The sequence below is a fragment of the Hesperophylax consimilis genome, chromosome 8 (genome assembly GCF_061612785.1).
Source record: "Hesperophylax consimilis isolate HC1 chromosome 8, BYU_Hcon_1.0, whole genome shotgun sequence".
NCBI classification, from domain to species: Eukaryota; Metazoa; Arthropoda; class Insecta; order Trichoptera; family Limnephilidae; genus Hesperophylax; species Hesperophylax consimilis.
In genome coordinates this window covers 5,080,664-5,099,343 of record NC_142843.1, presented here as the reverse complement: position 1 = coordinate 5,099,343, position 18,680 = coordinate 5,080,664, and the positions used below count along the sequence as shown (strand labels likewise).

At 31.5% G+C, this 18,680-nt stretch overlaps 1 protein-coding gene across 1 annotated transcript in view; it reads right to left on the bottom strand.

Moving 5' to 3' along the window:
* Nep1 (M13 family metallopeptidase neprilysin 1) overlaps window positions 1–18,680 on the bottom strand; it is a 217,407-nt gene that overhangs the window by 76,964 nt on the left and 121,763 nt on the right. The window lies entirely within an intron of this gene.

The window sequence follows — 18,680 nt, the reverse complement described above, 5'->3', positions numbered from 1 at the left end:
AAAATCAAACAAAAAAAACAATCAAAGTATTAAGGAGTGACAACGGACTGGAGTATTGCAATAAAGAATTTGATGATTTCCTGAATAGTGCCGGTGTGATTCATCAGAAAAGCAACCCTTACACCCCACAACAAAATGGATTGTGTGAACGATTTAATCGCACAATAGTTGAAAAAGCAAGATGTCTACTTTTTGATGCAAACTTAGGCAAAGAGTTCTGGGGTGAGGCCACCAATACGGCAGTGTACCTGCAGAATCGGATTGTGGCAGCGGCATTGGAAAATAAAACTCCATATGAGTTGTGGACTGGCTCCAAACCGGATATAAGTCATATCAGAGTTTTCGGTAGCACTGTGATGGTCCATGTAGCTAAAGAAAAGCGAAAGAAGTGGGATAAGAAAACAACCAAATGTATTCTCATAGGATATCCAGATAATATAAAAGGATATAGGGTCTTCAATCCAGAAACAAGGAATGTAACGACTAGTAGAGATGTGATCATCATTGAGAAGGAATCAAAATCTGAAAATTTAATGGAAGTGCAAGGTCAGAATATTGATTCAGTGGGGGATAGTAAGGAACTTGATGATACAGAACAATGTGGTCAGAATGTTGATTCAGTGGGGGATAGTAAGGAACTTGATGATACAGAACAATGTGAAATTGAACCTGTGCCTAGTCAAGAACACTCAAGTTTCATGGACAGTTTTATAGATAATGATGAAACATATGTTCCCAGTGATTATGAAGATGCAGATAGTGAGAAAGAAAGCCCGCAGTGCCGACCTAACCGGGAGAGGAAGATTCCAGAGAGGTATGGGTTATCAAATCTGTGCGTTGACAGTGAAACATATGATAATGCGGCTGGTTTGTCTCTGCATGACGCTTGGAAGAGTTGTACAGTGCAAGTGGGTGCTTCGTAAAAAGTATGATAGTGAAAATAAAGTCCGCTTTCGTGCACGTTTAGTGGCAAAAGGTTTTTCACAAGTTGAAGGTGTGGACTTTACAGAAACATTTTCTCCTGTAGTGAGACATACTACATTAAGATTACTTTTTGCATTGTCAGTACAACTACATTTGAAAACAACACATCTTGATGTAACAACGGCTTTCTTGAATGGTACACTTGCGGAAACTGTTTACATGCAAATACCAAAAGGTTTTTCTGAAAAAACACAAAATGGTCAAGTACTTAAATTAAAAAAGGCCATTTACGGGCTTAAACAATCCTCAAGAGCTTGGTATAAAAAAGTAGATGAATGTTTGTTAAGCATAGGTTATATTAGATCTAAAATAGAACCATGTATGTATACAAAAATGAAAGATCAGTTTAAAACTATTGTCGCATTGTTTGTAGATGATTTTTTTGTTTTTTCAAATGATACTAATGAAACTAAGCATTTAAAGGATGTCTTAACAAGTCATTTCAAAATAAAAGATTTAGGAGAAATAAAGAAATGTCTGGGTGTTAACATAACTGTTAACAAATCTAAGCAAACAATAATATTAAGTCAGAAAGATTATATTGATCAGCTGTTGCATAAGTTTAATATGAGCCAAAGTAAACCTGCACAGACTCCAATGGAAACAAAGTTAAATGTGTCAAAAAATGAACATTGTGTTGGTAATTTTCCATATCAACAAATAATTGGATGTCTTATGTATTTAGCGGTTCTAACCAGACCGGACATTGCATATACGGTTGGTTTTTTAAGCCAATTTAATAATTGTTATTCCAAAGAACATTGTTCTTATGTAAAAAGGTTATTGAGATACCTAAAATGTACTAAAGATTATGGTTTAAAGTATTCCGCTAGTGGAAGCTCAATATTAAAAGGGTTTGTAGATGCTGATTGGGGCGGAAACATTATAGATAGGAGGTCATACACTGGAATTTGTTTTACTTTATCTGGTTGTGTTATATCTTGGGAAACAAAAAAACAGAATACTGTTGCACTATCTAGTAGTGAGGCTGAATATATGGCCATCACCGAAGCCTGCAAAGAAGCAATTTATTTGAGAAATTTACAATATGAAATAACTCAAAAAATGTATACTATTGATATTTTCAATGACAATCAGAGTGCGCAAAAGTTAACAGCAAATCCAGTTTTTCATAAGCGCACCAAACATATTGATATTAAATATCATTTTTGTAGAGAATGTGTAGCAAATAATATTGTAAATGTTAAGTATTTGCCAACAGCTGAAATGCCTGCTGATTTGTTCACCAAAAGTTTGGGTTCCACAAAACATTATGAATTTTTGGATAAACTAGGTGTGCAAATTGTTTAATTTAATTGTATTTATATTGTTAGTTATAGTGGGGGTGTTGAAATGATAACAACAATATAAGACTAGTGCTGCCATCTATGTATTTAATATGTAAACTTATATGAAATAAATGACAGTCTATTCTCCATCTTTGATCAAACAGCGTTTCATTACACAATTAAAATAATTATAGAATTTTTAAACAATTTTGTCATTTAATAATGGACATCAATGTAGAACAAACATATACATGATGGTAAATCCAAAAACACCACGACTACAGATTATGAAACCACAAAAAATTTGCGCGGGACTAATGTTGTCAACGTAAAAACATAGAAACTGCTATCTAACATTTAATATTACAGCGTCATGGCCATGTTCAGTATTTGAATCAGTATTTTTTGTAATGGTATCACTCAATTGCCAGGGCTCCTACCAGGTAGAAACTTGACAAATGTAAATTATCTCTCATAGCCATAATACGGGCGTGTGTCTAGTGTGGTAGTCGAAAAGCATGTAAAAACTGTACACATTAATATTTCATGAATAAAGGAAAAAAAAAAAAAAAAAAAAATAGCGAGGTTGAGGAATGACTGATATTTGGGGCTTACGAAAAAAAGATGAGTCGAGAAAGTAGGAAGAATGTTGCAAAAAAGCATTTAAAATGGAAAATGCATTGAGAAAAGCATTTAAAATGCAAAATGAAAAATGGTTTTTAGAAAAGCATTTAAAATGCAAAATGGAAAATACCCATTTTGCATTTTGCATTTCCATTTCAAATGGATTTATTTGAAATAAAGCACATCTCTGTTTACTACTAATTACATTATTTTAGATGCGTTTTAACTACTTACATTTACATCACATTTACCAGGCATGTAATGTAATTACTTTCTTTCTTTCTCACTGCAGCGTACTTATTACAGCATATAATACATTTACCTATTATATTATTAATCTATGTGTACAAAAATGAATGTTTCTTTGTTTGTGTCCTACAGAGTCCAAAACTACTAAATCTGCCGAACTGGTGAAAATTTCAAAGTTTGTTTGTATTAGTGCCAAGAGTTTTTAGAGAATAGTTTGAATGGTACAAGACGTCGGGGATGCCCAACGAAGACTTACGCATTTATCTATGCATTGGAATGACATACAGAGTCGAATTAGAGTCGATATAATGTAGATTTTCTAAAGTTGTTACTTTCATGTGATATACAGTAGTGAATGGTAGCAAAAGTCGGGGACGCCCGATGAAGTATTTAGTCTAATTTCTCAACTGGAATTAGATAGGGAGTCGAATTAAAGTCCACATAATGTACACATTTTAATTGTAAATTTTAATAATTCACATATTTTAATATTCGACATATTTTAACTGTCGACATATTTTAATTGTCGACATATTTTATCTTATGACATATTTTGAGTGTCGACATATTTTAATTGACGACATATTTTAATTGACGAAATATTTTAACTGTCGACATATCTTAATTTTCGACATATTGTATCTTATGACATATTTTAAGTGTCGATATATTTTAATTGACGACATATTTTAATTGACGAAATATTTTAATTATCGACATATTTTAATTTTCGACATATTTTATCTTATGACATATTTTAAGTGTCGATATATTTTAAGTGTCGATATATTTTAATTGTCGACATATTTTAACTGTCGACATATTTTATCTTATGACATATTTTGAGTGTCGACATATTTTAATTGACGACATATTTTAATTGACGAAATATTTTAATTGTCGACATATCTTAATTTTCGACATATTTTATCTTATGACATATTTTAAGTGTCGATATATTTTAATTGACGACATATTTTAATTGACGAAATATTTTAATTATCGACATATTTTAATTTTCGACATATTTCATCTTATGACATATTTTAAGTGTCGATATATTTTAAGTGTCGATATATTTTAATTGTCGACATATTTTAATTGACGATATATTTTAACTGTCGGCATATTTTAATTTTCGACATATTTTAACTGGCGACATATTTTAACTGTCGAAATATTTTAATTTTCGACATATTTTAACTGTCGACATATTTTATCTTATGACATATTTTAAGTGTCGATATATTTTAATTGTCGACATATTTTAATTGACGAAATATTTTAACTTTCGACATATCTTAATTTTCGACATATTTTAACTGGCGACATATTTTATCTTATGACATATTTTAAGTGTCGATATATTTTAATTGTCGACATATTTTAATTGACGACATATTTTAATTGACGAAATATTTTAATTATCGACATATTTTAATTTTCGTCATATTTTAACTGTCGACATATTTTATCTTATGACATATTTTAAGTTTCGATATATTTTAATTGACGAAATATTTTAACTGTCGACATATTTTAATTGACGAAATATTTTAACTGTCGACATATTTTTACTGGCGACATATTTTAACTGTGGAAATATTTTAATTTTTGACATATTTTAACAGTAAATGATATTGCATGAAGCGAATGGTAGTGAAGCACGACTAAAATAATTATTTGTGGTAAAATTAGGCGTACGTGATGAACGAAGAAAGAAGTGTGAGGACAATGTATGGACTTGGAAGTGAATGTTTGAAGAATTCGAGGACGCTCGAGGAATACATGGAACGATCAAGTGAAACAAATACATTAAATACAGCTAACGCTTCCATGGAAGAGTAGTATTCAAATCTCATAATATGTAGAAACCCAATGTAAATATACTATTTTATTTAAGCTTACCTTATTTCTGTAATATATTATAATCTATTAATACAATAAGTAATATATATATTTATATTTATTTACGCAACCATTACATTTTACCTACATTTACATAAAGAGAATATTTCCTCCTACATAGAAATTTTCAAACTCTTTCCAACTGAAAATTTATGTATTTGTTCGAAGGATTTTATGCTTGAAAAGAATATATTTACATAAAAAGTAAATGCATCATAAAAATTGCCATAAACGATTCCGAAGTTTGTCGAAACCTGTAATGGCGTATTTTACGTACCGTAGAAAACATTACGTTATTTTTCCTACATTTACCTATAAGATTCCAGGCAGTATAGTACCAGCTTTATGAGAACGTTATTTTTCGCTTGCAAGCATTGATGGCGTCATATTCGTACTCGTGGATTGCAATTTTTGCCAATTTATTGAACTCCCTGTGAATATATTAATTCTAAATCAAATTTGTCTTACTTCAAACCCACAATGCTGGAAGAAGTAAAAAATAATTCAAATGTAAATAAAATGTTCACACTCCCAATAGTTGGAGATATCATATCGTATGTAGACGACATTATACTGATATCAAAGGGAAAAACATGGGAACAAACAACGAGGATAGCAAATTCCAACATAACATTCTCTAAATATGGTTTGACAAAAATTCCAACATAACATTCTCAAAATATGGTTTGACAAAAATTCCAACATAACATTCTCAAAATATGGTTTGACAAAAATTCCAACATAACATTATCAAAATATGGTTTGACAAAAATTTCAACATAACATTCTCAAAATGTGGTTTGAAAAAAAATCCAACATAACATTCTCAAAATTTGGTTTGACAAAAATTCCAACATAACATTCTCAAAATTTGGTTTGACAAAAATTCCAATATAACATTCTCAAAATATGGTTTGACAAAAATTGCTTGTCACAAAATACTGAGCGAGCAAATTAAAAATACTGTTAATAGAGTCAGAAAATTAATATAAATTTTCATTAAATTAAGAACCATCATATCATCCAGTATGATTAAAATAATATATATTCTCTTGCCCAATCTATATTACAATATGGTATAATCGGTTGGGGAGAGACTTTCAAAATTAACCTGTCGCCTGCAGAAATAGTTCAGAGGTTAATTTTAAAAGTCATCCCAAAAACCATCTATATTTCCAGCTACGCAGCTGTTTAACTCTTTTAGGGTTCTTAGCCTAAAAAAATTTTTTAAAAAGAATGCAGTTCGTTGCTTGTTCTTTTCAAGTTCTGTTATTATTTCAGTTTTGTGTAACAACCGGCCAATAATGATAAAATGGCAGAACTTAAATAGATTCTTCACAGAACTCAAAAATCAATTTTGAAATTTGACGAATTTTTCAAATTCTGTGACACAACCCGTCCTCAGTCTGTCCGATGAAACCTTCCTAGAGAGGTAACAAAACTATTAATCAACTTTTACGCAGTCTCAAAAACTAAACTTACAAATATTAAACTGACAAACTTCAATCAGTGTAATCTCATAACCGGGGCTTCTAAATATTTGCACATTTCAGAACACCTTTGTAACCTTCACTGGCCCAAGTGCCCTGAAAGAATTCAGTACAAATTGTGTTGGATGGTGTTAAGTCCATCAATGAAATGGCCCACCTTACATATTTGAACTATGCGTTCCGAAAAACACTGGTCTGAGATGAGGAACCCAAGCGCAAGACAAATACTATGTTTGGTTATCGCGATTTCGAAGCATCTGGGCCGAAAGCTTGGAACAAACTCCCTCCGGAACTAAGATGAATTATAAGCCTAACAGAATCCAGGTATAATCTAAAATTTTAGGTTCTCATTCCCTTAAATTAAATATGCCTGCCTGAGAATAGCACTTTTGTCTTTATTTATTTATTTTATTATTATTTGGTACAATATTTTTTACATTTCAAGTTTTCCAGTAATGTTGGCCTCACTGGGTGGCTTGCCCGTGCTGAGGCCATCATTTTATAATATGAAAATATAATCTACATAATACATTTAAAGAGAAAATAATACATTTAAAATATAATCTTGTGTGTTTGCGAGTGATGTGTGTTTATATTGGGTTTGTGTTTTACGTGTAGATTTTATTTTTATTTTATGCTTTGACATTTTGGTAATATTGTCTTTATCTTAATATTGTTATATTGCCTATAATACGTCTTAATCACATTTTTCTTATTGGATTTACATTCTTCGAAATCCAAATCACATTTAGAACGATAAGTTCTAATCAAAACCTCGAACTGTTGTACCGCTCTACTGTTGCCATAAACTGATAATAGTTTGACTAGTTTATAGTTAGTAATAAAATAGATTATTGTAGAAATGTATTTGTACAATAATTTTGCACAAATCATTGTACAAATACTTATAAGATTTGATTTTGCATAAAAACCAATCTATGCAAATAATTCAAATATTATTATATAAAATTGTTTATCTTTTAGCCATTCAACGGCGGGAGTATTGTTACATGACAACATTAGAACTATTAGCTACTCGTATCGGGAATACCAACAAGAGAAAATGTCATCAACAGAAATCATTCCAGCTGTCATCCCATACAACGAAAGTGAATTTTCGATTTACGTAATTAAAAATTAAACTGCTAAAATTAAAAATATCACAAATGCAGTCAGATTCCTTTTGTAGTAATTAAGGTAAATCAGAAGGTTTTATCAAAAAATATTTCGTATAATACGTGTCCAGCGATTCCGAATATTTACCGTTTTTTGTTCACATTTTTATTAGTGATAATATATTTATTTATTTAGATTTTTTTTTCTCTTTCAAATACAAGTTTCTAAAATATAATGTTTTTATAAAATATTTCAAAAATTAGATAAATACTCGTATAAGCAAGTTTAAAATACCTAGGAAGCATTCCGAAATTCCATGAGAAATTTCACCGTCGCACAGTGGGCTGAAAATCGCCTTTCATAGACATAGAGACTTGGATTTTCAATTTTCACAATTTTTTTGTGATTTCTTAAACTGTTTTGGCTTGCAGTGTAAATAAAATATTGTAAACTAGACAAAGCATACTCATATGTAAAGTATTAAAATGAATCATCAACGTTAAAAAGTGTTTTTTTCAAATTATCGAAGGAAGCAAACACTTTGTGGCTTGACATTATTACACAAATTAAAGAATAACTTTGTTTTAAACCACTTTATTACATTTATAGACGTCGACCGGTTTCGGTTGAACTCAACCTTCATCAGGACAGTACAAATATAAACTAAAATATAATACAGAGGAAGATTATTAGGTAAACAATAAAGAAAGAGAAAGTATATAAATGTGAGGGAGAGAGCATCAGGGCAGCGGAGTAGGTAGTGGGGTCGGGGAGGGGTAGGGATTACCCAGGGAGAAAGGAAACATCTTTAAAATAGGGCTTTTAGTGAGTTCTATCTGTTTGTTTAAAATTGGGTAATTATTTTTATTTTTACTTGCTTTTGAGATTTCCAATGATTCTAGATTATTGAGACGTATTCCTATTTTATTTTTATGTAGTATTTGAACTCCTGTCGTTCTATTAAATGTATGATTAGTGTTAATTAGGTGTTCGGCGAATTCTGAAAAACCGGTATTTTTTAAACACCTGACATGTTCTTTTACTCGAATATTTACATTACGCGCGGTTTTACCAATATATATTGCCGGGCAATCGTTGCAATTAAGTTTGTAGATCCCAGAGTGGCTAAACGTATCTTCTTTATCTTTACAATTATTTAAAAATTTGGATAAGTTATTATTAGTATAGAAGGCCGGCCTAATTTCTGATGGAAGTTTAGATGTGCAAAGGGAAGAGAATTTACTTATGAACAAAATTCTACGCCATTGGGTAGTTAAATTATTATTATTAATAGTTGGTAGAGCATTATATAGAAATTTATTTGTTGCGATTCGGCGAAGTTTTTTTGAAAGGATTTTATCAATAAGATCAGAGTGATAACCGTTGTTATTAGCTATTTGTTTTATTGTAAGGAGTTCGTTAGAAAAATTATTATTAGATAATGGGATGGTGACTAGCCGGTGGATCATGCTGTGAAAGGAGGAATGTTTATGTGAGATAGGGTGGTTGGAGGTGTTATGGATTACGGTGTCCGTAAATGTAGGTTTTCTAAAAATGTTGAAGTTAATTCTATTTTTAACGATAGACAAAGAAAGATCTAGAAAGTTTAAGCTGGAATTTATGCCCATCTCTAATGTGAACTGGATTTGTGAGTGGAAGGAATTAAGGAGTGTCAGGAAAGAAGCCATTAGACCCGTTGTTTCCTGCTGTAATTCCCCTACTTTTAAATTAGCCTCATTTGTAACCAATGTATTCAATAATGCCAATGTGTTTTTCCCCAAATACACAATTAATAAATAAATAAATTTCTATATAATGCTCTACCAACTATTAATAATAATAATTTAACTACCCAATGGCGTAGAATTTTGTTCATAAGTAAATTTTCTTCCCTTTGCACATCTAAACTTCCATCAGAAATTAGGCCGGCCTTCTATACTAATAATAACTTATCCAAATTTTTAAATAATTGTAAAGATAAAGAAGATACGTTTAGCCACTCTGGGATCTACAAACTTAATTGCAACGATTGCCCGGCAATATATATTGGTAAAACCGCGCGTAATGTAAATATTCGAGTAAAAGAACATGTCAGGTGTTTAAAAAATACCGGTTTTTCAGAATTCGCCGAACACCTAATTAACACTAATCATACATTTAATAGAACGACAGGAGTTCAAATACTACATAAAAATAAAATAGGAATACGTCTCAATAATCTAGAATCATTGGAAATCTCAAAAGCAAGTAAAAATAAAAATAATTACCCAATTTTAAACAAACAGATAGAACTCACTAAAAGCCCTATTTTAAAGATGTTTCCTTTCTCCCTGGGTAATCCCTACCCCTCCCCGACCCCACTACCTACTCCGCTGCCCTGATGCTCTCTCCCTCACATTTATATACTTTCTCTTTCTTTATTGTTTACCTAATAATCTTCCTCTGTATTATATTTTAGTTTATATTTGTACTGTCCTGATGAAGGTTGAGTTCAACCGAAACCGGTCGACGTCTATAAATGTAATAAAGTGGTTTAAAACAAAGTTATTCTTTAATTTGTTTTTTTCAACTTTGAGGATTTAAAAAAAAAAATCGCAAGTTGCGCCACAATACGAAGTATGTCAAAAAAATACAAATAAATAGTAGTATATCTGTGTGTAAGGATATAATGGCCAACCTTATGATTCCAAAGATAGCCTCATTTTTAATGTCAGTGCCATATAATTTTTTCTAAAAAAATGATAACTCCTTCATTTGTACACGCAATTGCTTCATACGAAATTTTATAGCATAATAATGATCAGCAGAATCCATTTCTAGCCAATAAAATACTCTTGAAAATTCAAGTCTCTATGTCTATGAAAGGCGAATTTCAGCCCACTGTGCGTCGGCGTCGCATCGCGTCGTTGGAACTTAAAGATACTATAAGATATTTAAAATCCTGAAGATATAAGAATTACAAGGTATAATAGAATATTTGTTGCAGGAATATTTATAAATTTTAAAATAAATCTAAGATTTGCTAGACATGAAGATTAAAAAGAATTGACAAGATCGACAGGAATTTCAATAAAAACAAAATACAAGGATTACAGGGAGGCGAGATTTGTAAGAATCGCAAGATAAACAAGGATTAGAAAAAATGTGGCAACAATCAATATTTTTCAAATCTTACAGCAACTTGTTGAATAAAAAAATCCCTATATATAATTTTCTTTGATGTAATACTGTTATTTGTACGTAACAACTGATTCATGCCAGAAAAAGACGGCTGTAAACAGTGTTCGGTAACGGGTGATGATTTCCAAACCAAATTTCGTTCTGAATGTGATGAATGGAAACACATTTATACTTGCAACTTCGCATATCTGAAGTGACAGGCAATCAACGGGAGCTAAAAAAATAACCAGTCAGCCAAGTCTGGAAATAATAATATTGCTTTTTATTCAAGTGATTGATTTGCATTGACGCGACGGGTTATATGAGACTGATTTATTGGTGCAGCAAATTGTACGCTATCTTATCCAACCCGTCAAAAGGGAAATTTTCTCGTCTTTCTCGACTATATAATTTTTTTTTCACAGTAGTAAAAAGTTACTCGGAATTTAAATTTTATTTTTTTTACCATTTACAATAAAAGATTTCTTATCTTGACATTCTTAACATTTTGGAAGATTTTATTGGATTTTGAAGGTTATTTAAAAAGTAATTACTCTAATTAAATATATCCACTGTTTTGCAAATAGTATCATTTCTCTTGTAATGCTATGCTTTGCTATAACATCTGTTCTGCCATGTGGTATCTTGAAAAATGAGTATTTCTAATTTATTTTAAATCTTTTTTTCAAATTATTCGTAATCCGGTTAAAACGGGATTGCAGGCCCTTAACGAATGAATTGATAGGTTTCCTGATAATATGAGTAAAATACGAATTTATTATCACGTGTTCATAAAAATTGTAATATTATAGATATAGATTTTTTCTCGTCCTAAATGAATTATTAAGAAGTACAGTAAAAGAATTATAATAAAATAAAAGAAAAATAAATATCCATTAAATGTGCACTTCCAATGGGCACCATTTTTGTTTCATGTTCTTTCGTACAAAGACGAGTCGTTGGAATTAATATTTCTTTAAAATTCCGGATAATGAGAGTCTATCCAACAGCCTTAATATTTTGCTCTTTGTAAAAAAATAATGTAATTTTCCACATGAGTCAACTCGAGAAACGGTTATCCAGATCGATTAAAATAAATTCAAGGTTGCCAGAGTTTTCCAAACTTCGGCTAAACGAAATAGACATCTTCCGACAACTTGAAGTTGATTGTCCCACTTATTTGAAAGCTGACAAACGCCCTCGCTTCGACTGCCAAACTTTACGCCCGTTAATATAAAGTTACGCCAAACATTTTCAGACTATTCGCCGAAAGGGAGGTACAGAAAACTCGCCAAAAGATTTCTTAACGTTGGTAGTTTTAAGCCATTTTGTAAGAGGTGCAAAACTTAATTTGGTTTGCGCCGGGATGAAACTCTGAAATTTCGTTATGTTTATGAAAGAAAGTCCGACAGGTAGGACTTGGGCGAGTGAGGAGAGGGGGAGGAGGAATGTTCAGACCGGGATTTCACCATTTGGAAGACATCGCATCACAATATACGTCGAGTAGTTTGGTCCGATCACAAAGGGCTACCTGGCGAGCATGAAGCAACTGGCCTGGCCAAATTAACCTCTTTGCTTTGTGTCAAAAGTGCCATCGAATGGATATTTGTAGACCCAATTTACAATATCATATTGAATTATTCTATCGGCAATTTCTCCGTTCTCCGTTTGCTTCTTCTCACGTAAATAAAGTTATTTTGATTTATTTCACGCGTAAACTAAGTTCCAATGTGAGTACAACCAACTCTTAGATCTGTTACCATCAGGTTGTCATCATTTATCAAAAGCTTGAATTAAAACGTAGTCCAGATGCAAAGCTTTGAATAAATTCTCTCATAAAAAAGGATACATTAAGTTCAACAGAAATCAGATGAAACTAAATTAATCTTATCAGAACATCAAACAAGTAAGAATTTAGAGAGAATCAAAACTGATATCTTCAGAATCTCAGCTAAATTAATTATAAAAATTTAATTTATTTAATTATGTAATTTTACGCCATATTTTTGCTTTTTAAAAACATTTAATAATATTTACATAATGATTCAGTGGAACAGTAATCGAAAGTATTTTTTCTTCATATGAAGCGGTTACTTTGTGATGTGACATTATAATTTAAAATTAAACAATAACATCACTTATAATATATATAACTTATAAGTGATGTTTACAAAGTTATTGTTTAATTTTAAAAGTATTTTTTTTTATTTTAAGACGCGTCGGAAAAGTATTATCATAACCTTAATTGTTATTATTACTAAGATGTCTTATTATAGCCTTCTTGTAACACATCTAAAATTTGCCAACTGCATCTAGGTACAAGCGAGTATCTAAATGATTCAGTCCTGATATTATTGTTGCAATTAAAAATAATTTTCTATCGAGTGTTCTAGTTGGTACGTTGAAGGTGATTATCCTCGGGACCATTAATATTATAATCGTTCGACCACAACCTGTTGTTTGTTTAGTGAATTCAAGACCTGAACGTCACATAATCAAAATACTTCAATAACAACTATAACAGCAAAAAAATTACGTATGTCTTACGGCGTACCTCAAGGCAGTGTACTAGGTCCAGTTTTATTTCTCATTTTTTTATTTTTTATTTATTTACTGTCAATTTTTTTGATACATACAGGTATATATATAATTTTACAAAATATAAAGAGTAACAAAAAAATCCCACAAAGGCGAAGCCTGTGCGTGGGCATTATAAGGTGAAAATCAAAATAGTGGTGGTTATATTATCTATGGTTTAAATGAAAAAAGAGATATGAATAAAGAATAACAAATAAATCATATAGTACATTTGGTTATTTTAATAAAAAAACAGTTTAAAAGAAGTTAAACTTTTTTTTAATTTAGATGGTAACATATTATCATATATAGGTGTCATATTCGTATAACTTATAGAAAAAATTCTCTCACTTCCAGATACATCAACACACTGTGTACCATGGATATTGGAGGTAAGATATTATTATTTGTAGATGATACAGTATTCATATTTGATGATGAATCATGGCAATCAGTAACTCATAACACTAATAATAGCCTAATAAAATTAAAGCATTCATAAAATAGATAGTCCCGAATTGCTATCCGTCATTGGTTTAAATGTTCCAACGAGGCGTACCAGGCTCACTACACTATTTCACATTGAAGCCAACAATACCAATGCAGCAAACAACTCAGTAATTACTCGAGCAATCACAACATACACCCATTACGAAAAATTACTACATTTAGACATCTTTCATGATTCCTTTCTAACACACAAAACTAACTTATTAAATTTCTTAGCATGACATATTTCAAAAATAATTTCACATCATTTTTCAAAACTCCTATGTATTAACAGTCAATTACAATTCGTGAGCTTATTATAATTCTTGTTTTCAATTCATTTATTATTATCTATCCACACACTTCCTTCCTCTTATAACAATCTCAGGCGAAATTACGTAATGATATTTTATGGACATTCGTAATAGGTACTACAACTATGTAATAACTAAAAATATCTAACTGTATCTAATTGTACTGTGTATATCTTAACAAATAAATAAATAAATAAATAAGCTAAACACAAACCTCCTCACACTTAATATCGACAAACCACTATTGAAATTTTCTATACGCAAATATAATGCTTCCAATAACTGTCCTAAACCAATCATTCATTCGTGTTCACTCAATCTAAACACTCATGAAGCTTCACCTAATATCCACTGCACATGTTCCATCCTAAAATCATCGAAGGAAGTTAAATATTTGGGAACAATCATAGACGACCAACTATGCCAGGAGGCTCATATAAATGACACATTAAAAATACTCTGTAAGCTCTGCCATATATTCTGCTCTCTTAGGTCCAACTTAGACTTGGAGACTTTAAGAAGCGTCTGTTTTGCCCTTTTCCGAGGTAACATATGGTATTGTGGGATGAGGTGGCTGTGCTGAATCTATTATCAATCCAGTTATTACAGTTCAAAAACTAATTTTGAGAATTATGTTTAAATTCCAACCTACCCACCCCTCAAACGAACCAATTCCCAAAATTAAGGTCTTAGATATAGATATTCGCCAGTTATTTACTTAGACAAGCTTGTGCTACGTACGGAAAAATACCCTGCTGGTGTCTCCACACCATTACGCACACACCTGCTTTTCACAAAACCTGTGAAGCATGGTCCCTAAAACTAGAACTACATTCGCTCAACGCTAATTCTGGTTCATCACTTCTTAAATATGCAATGCATTGAACACCGATATAAAGTCAATTAATTCTATACACTTTTTGACTATCCGTGTTTAACATTGGCTATTTTAAAGGAGACGAGCTTTCTTTAAATAATACACGAGTTCCTAAAACTGTTTAAAAATTTTAACTCTATCATTTATTTTTTTTTATATTGCTAAATTTAAATGTGACCGTAAATAGGTACATTTCTAGATAAGTGCGTACCCAGATTAACCTGTTTTAAAGAAGAAAAAAGGTATATTTTGCATTATTTTAATCTTACTTTTAATATTTTTTTCTGTTTTCTTTAAAATATCTTTTTATCAATAATTTTTATCTCTATTTTTACTTCTGATATGGTTTCTATAATAATATCTATTTTTTTTAATTTTTGTTTTACCATAATAATTTCGTTTTCCCTTATGTATTAGGTACAAACTTATTTGTTACAAAATATTATTTTATTATTCTTACATAAATCATGTACGACTACCATAATACGTGCCTAGTGTGGTAGTTGAAAAAATCACCAAAAATTATATGTATATAATATATATATATATTTTTTTTATTTTATTTATTTATCTATCAATATAAAGTTTTTTACTTGTATTTATCGACATTAGTCTCACTAGGTAAACCTGTGTCGAGACACACGTATTCAGATACTTAAAGAATATTTACATGCATGACTAAATCAAAATCAAAAATATTTTAAATTATTTTAATTGAACAAATCTTTTAAAACTTATAAAATAAAAACTCAAGGTGAAAACAAATAATTTTGAAATCTTGCGCAATGCGTGAGTGGTTTATTTATGCGCAATACGCTGTCCAAATAAAATTGTTTAAATATATATTGTAGGAATCTGCAAGTTTGATAAAATATATTATCCTTCTCATTGGTTCCGTTCATACGACGAACGCATATAGCCGGTCCCAACTAGCCAATGAATAATTAAGCAGATAAAAGGGCAATTCGAAATCAATTGTGACTATAATAGTGTTTATACTTCGGGTCTTCCCATCAACGTTCAAATATGTATTAACTTAATACATATTTTTTATATTTTTTTATATTAACTCCACACAGGAGGCCCTGAAGAAAATTATTTCCCTCAGGGCCTATGTAATCTTTGGGGATGCTGTGTGGAGGGTCGTTTTGTGGAGAGGAAGGAGTGAACATGGGTCTTGAAGAGTCCCATGTCGTAGGAGGGAGGAAACACAGAGGCCGGCAGTTCGTTCCACAGCCGAGCTGTTGAACTTAAGAACGAATCGTAGAAGCGACCCGTTCTCATGTGACAAATGTCAACTGTGTACAAATGTTGGGCGCGCGTTTGGCGTGTATCCCGACTACGCACCGGTGCCGAAGGGATCAATGACGCTAGTTCCTCAGAGCATCTTCCATTTTAATAGCGATAGAACAAGGACAGCATACCTACCTGACGCCTGTGCTGTAAAGATTGCAGTCCGTTTGTTAAGATTGGGGAATCTATCAAACGGACCGCCCGTTTTTAGCATTGTGCATTATGTGTATAGTCTCTATGAATAATGTAATATATTAAAGCTTTATACCACTGTGTGTACACTGCTGGCCACTGGTATTAAGGCATTATTCAATCCATTATGTTCACAAGCTTGGAGTGAACGCTTGTGTACACTGTACACAAGTCTCCTCTGAAGCCAAATCTTCATTTTAAATAATAATTTCCTTGGGTTTCCCGATAGTTCAGGTATTTAGGGGCTCCGGACCAGAGATGGCTGCCAAATTCGACAGTAGGGCGCACTTGCGATTTGTACAGGGTCAGCAGTTGTGTATTATTAAAGTAGTGTATAATTGAACTTAATTTAAATTAATATATAATTATTGCATGTTAAGCAGTTTTTGTTTTAATTCTTTGGTATTTGTTACCACTACATTGTTAGCTATTATTTTGTTTACACATTTGTTATGTACACAACTTTTAAAATAGATATGTTTAAGTTAGTCCTACTGAACCATCAATGACCTAATTGGTTTATTCCGGAATCATTGTCACTTGGCCCCAAAAGGCTATATTTAGAGGCGCTACTATATACTAATATAGCGTCGAAACTTGTTCCACTATTGGAACGCAATAAGCAGTGCGCGTAGACGAATTCGGTAGTTTTTGTTAGAGCGTTGGGAAAGTTCAGGTAAAAAATCGGAACCTATTTTTTAGCTTAATTTCTCATCTAAATATAATATATCAATGCTAGGCCCTTGCATAGTGTTATCCGCCAACACAATGGCCGCTCCATCTGACACTTGCAATGCAACTCTCAATCAACTCTCCATTTCGTAGTTAAAGTCCATTGTGTCTTGATAACTATGAGCCACACAATCAATGCTTGCACCGAGCAGCTTGGACTTTATGCACTCGAGGACAGTGAACTTATATCAAATATCTTAACAGTTTTACTTCGAAGTTTACCTCGTTCAATAAATGGTTTGTACAGAAGTTAAGATTCAAAGTTGTTATAAAATTAACTTTCTTATCAGGTTGTCAGGTATCGAGGAAACGATTATACAATATACCATCGAGGTAATATCTAACGTTTTATTGTGGCAACTCCAACACGGAATCACAATTCTGTACTCTCGTTTTCCGTAAACAGAATTTGGGTAATGAATATAATAAGGATGTTGTTGACATATTTAACTATCAATCACAAAATATAAACAAGTATCAGTAGAATTTAAATCGCAAAGCAGAACAAACAACTGCCTAGCTCTGTATCTATTTCCTTCCTAACCTTCCCAAACTTGTTCACTGCTGGGAATACAACTAGATGCAAATATAAACTGGAAATAACATGTGTCTAAAGTTGTTGCAAAAATCAGTAGCTTTTCTTTTGTTCTAGGCACCCTTAAAAATATCTTAAACATCGAGTCAGTAATCACCGCATACTATGGATACGTATACTCAATGATAAAAAACGGAATAGTTTTTTGGTGAAACTCAGTAAACGCCAAAGATGTTTTTATCATCCAAAAGATGTGCCTACGAAAAATTACAAACTCTTATCACCGGGATTCATGTAGACCAATTTTTTTAAATCTTAAACTTCTGACAGTGACGGACATATATATAATGGAGTTATGCCTGTTGGTACGATCATCTCCAGAAAAGTTCCCACAAAAAAAACTCAACACATAAACACGCTACAAGGTTCACAGAAAACCTATTAATCCCAAAAGCAAACAAAACTATTTTTCAAAAAGGACCACACTATATGGCCATTAAAATATATAACAACCTTCCACGTAGCATCAAACAAATAACCGACACACTTAAATTTAAATCAACACTAAAAACATTTATTTTACACAAATATCACTACACCTTGAATGAATACCTTACATGAATTAAATACCTCTGTTTTTTTATTTTTTATTTACTGTTATTTCTTTTTATTTATTTGTTAACATGTAATTGTTGGGTCATGTGATATAATGTGTATTTGTTGGGTTAGCTGGAAGAAATAGGATGTAACCTATAAGTTATACCCTTTGTACTCTTTTTGGTCAATAAATATTTTTTTGAATTTGAATTTGAATTGTTGAAACCTCTGAATTTTAATAAGGAGACATATAAA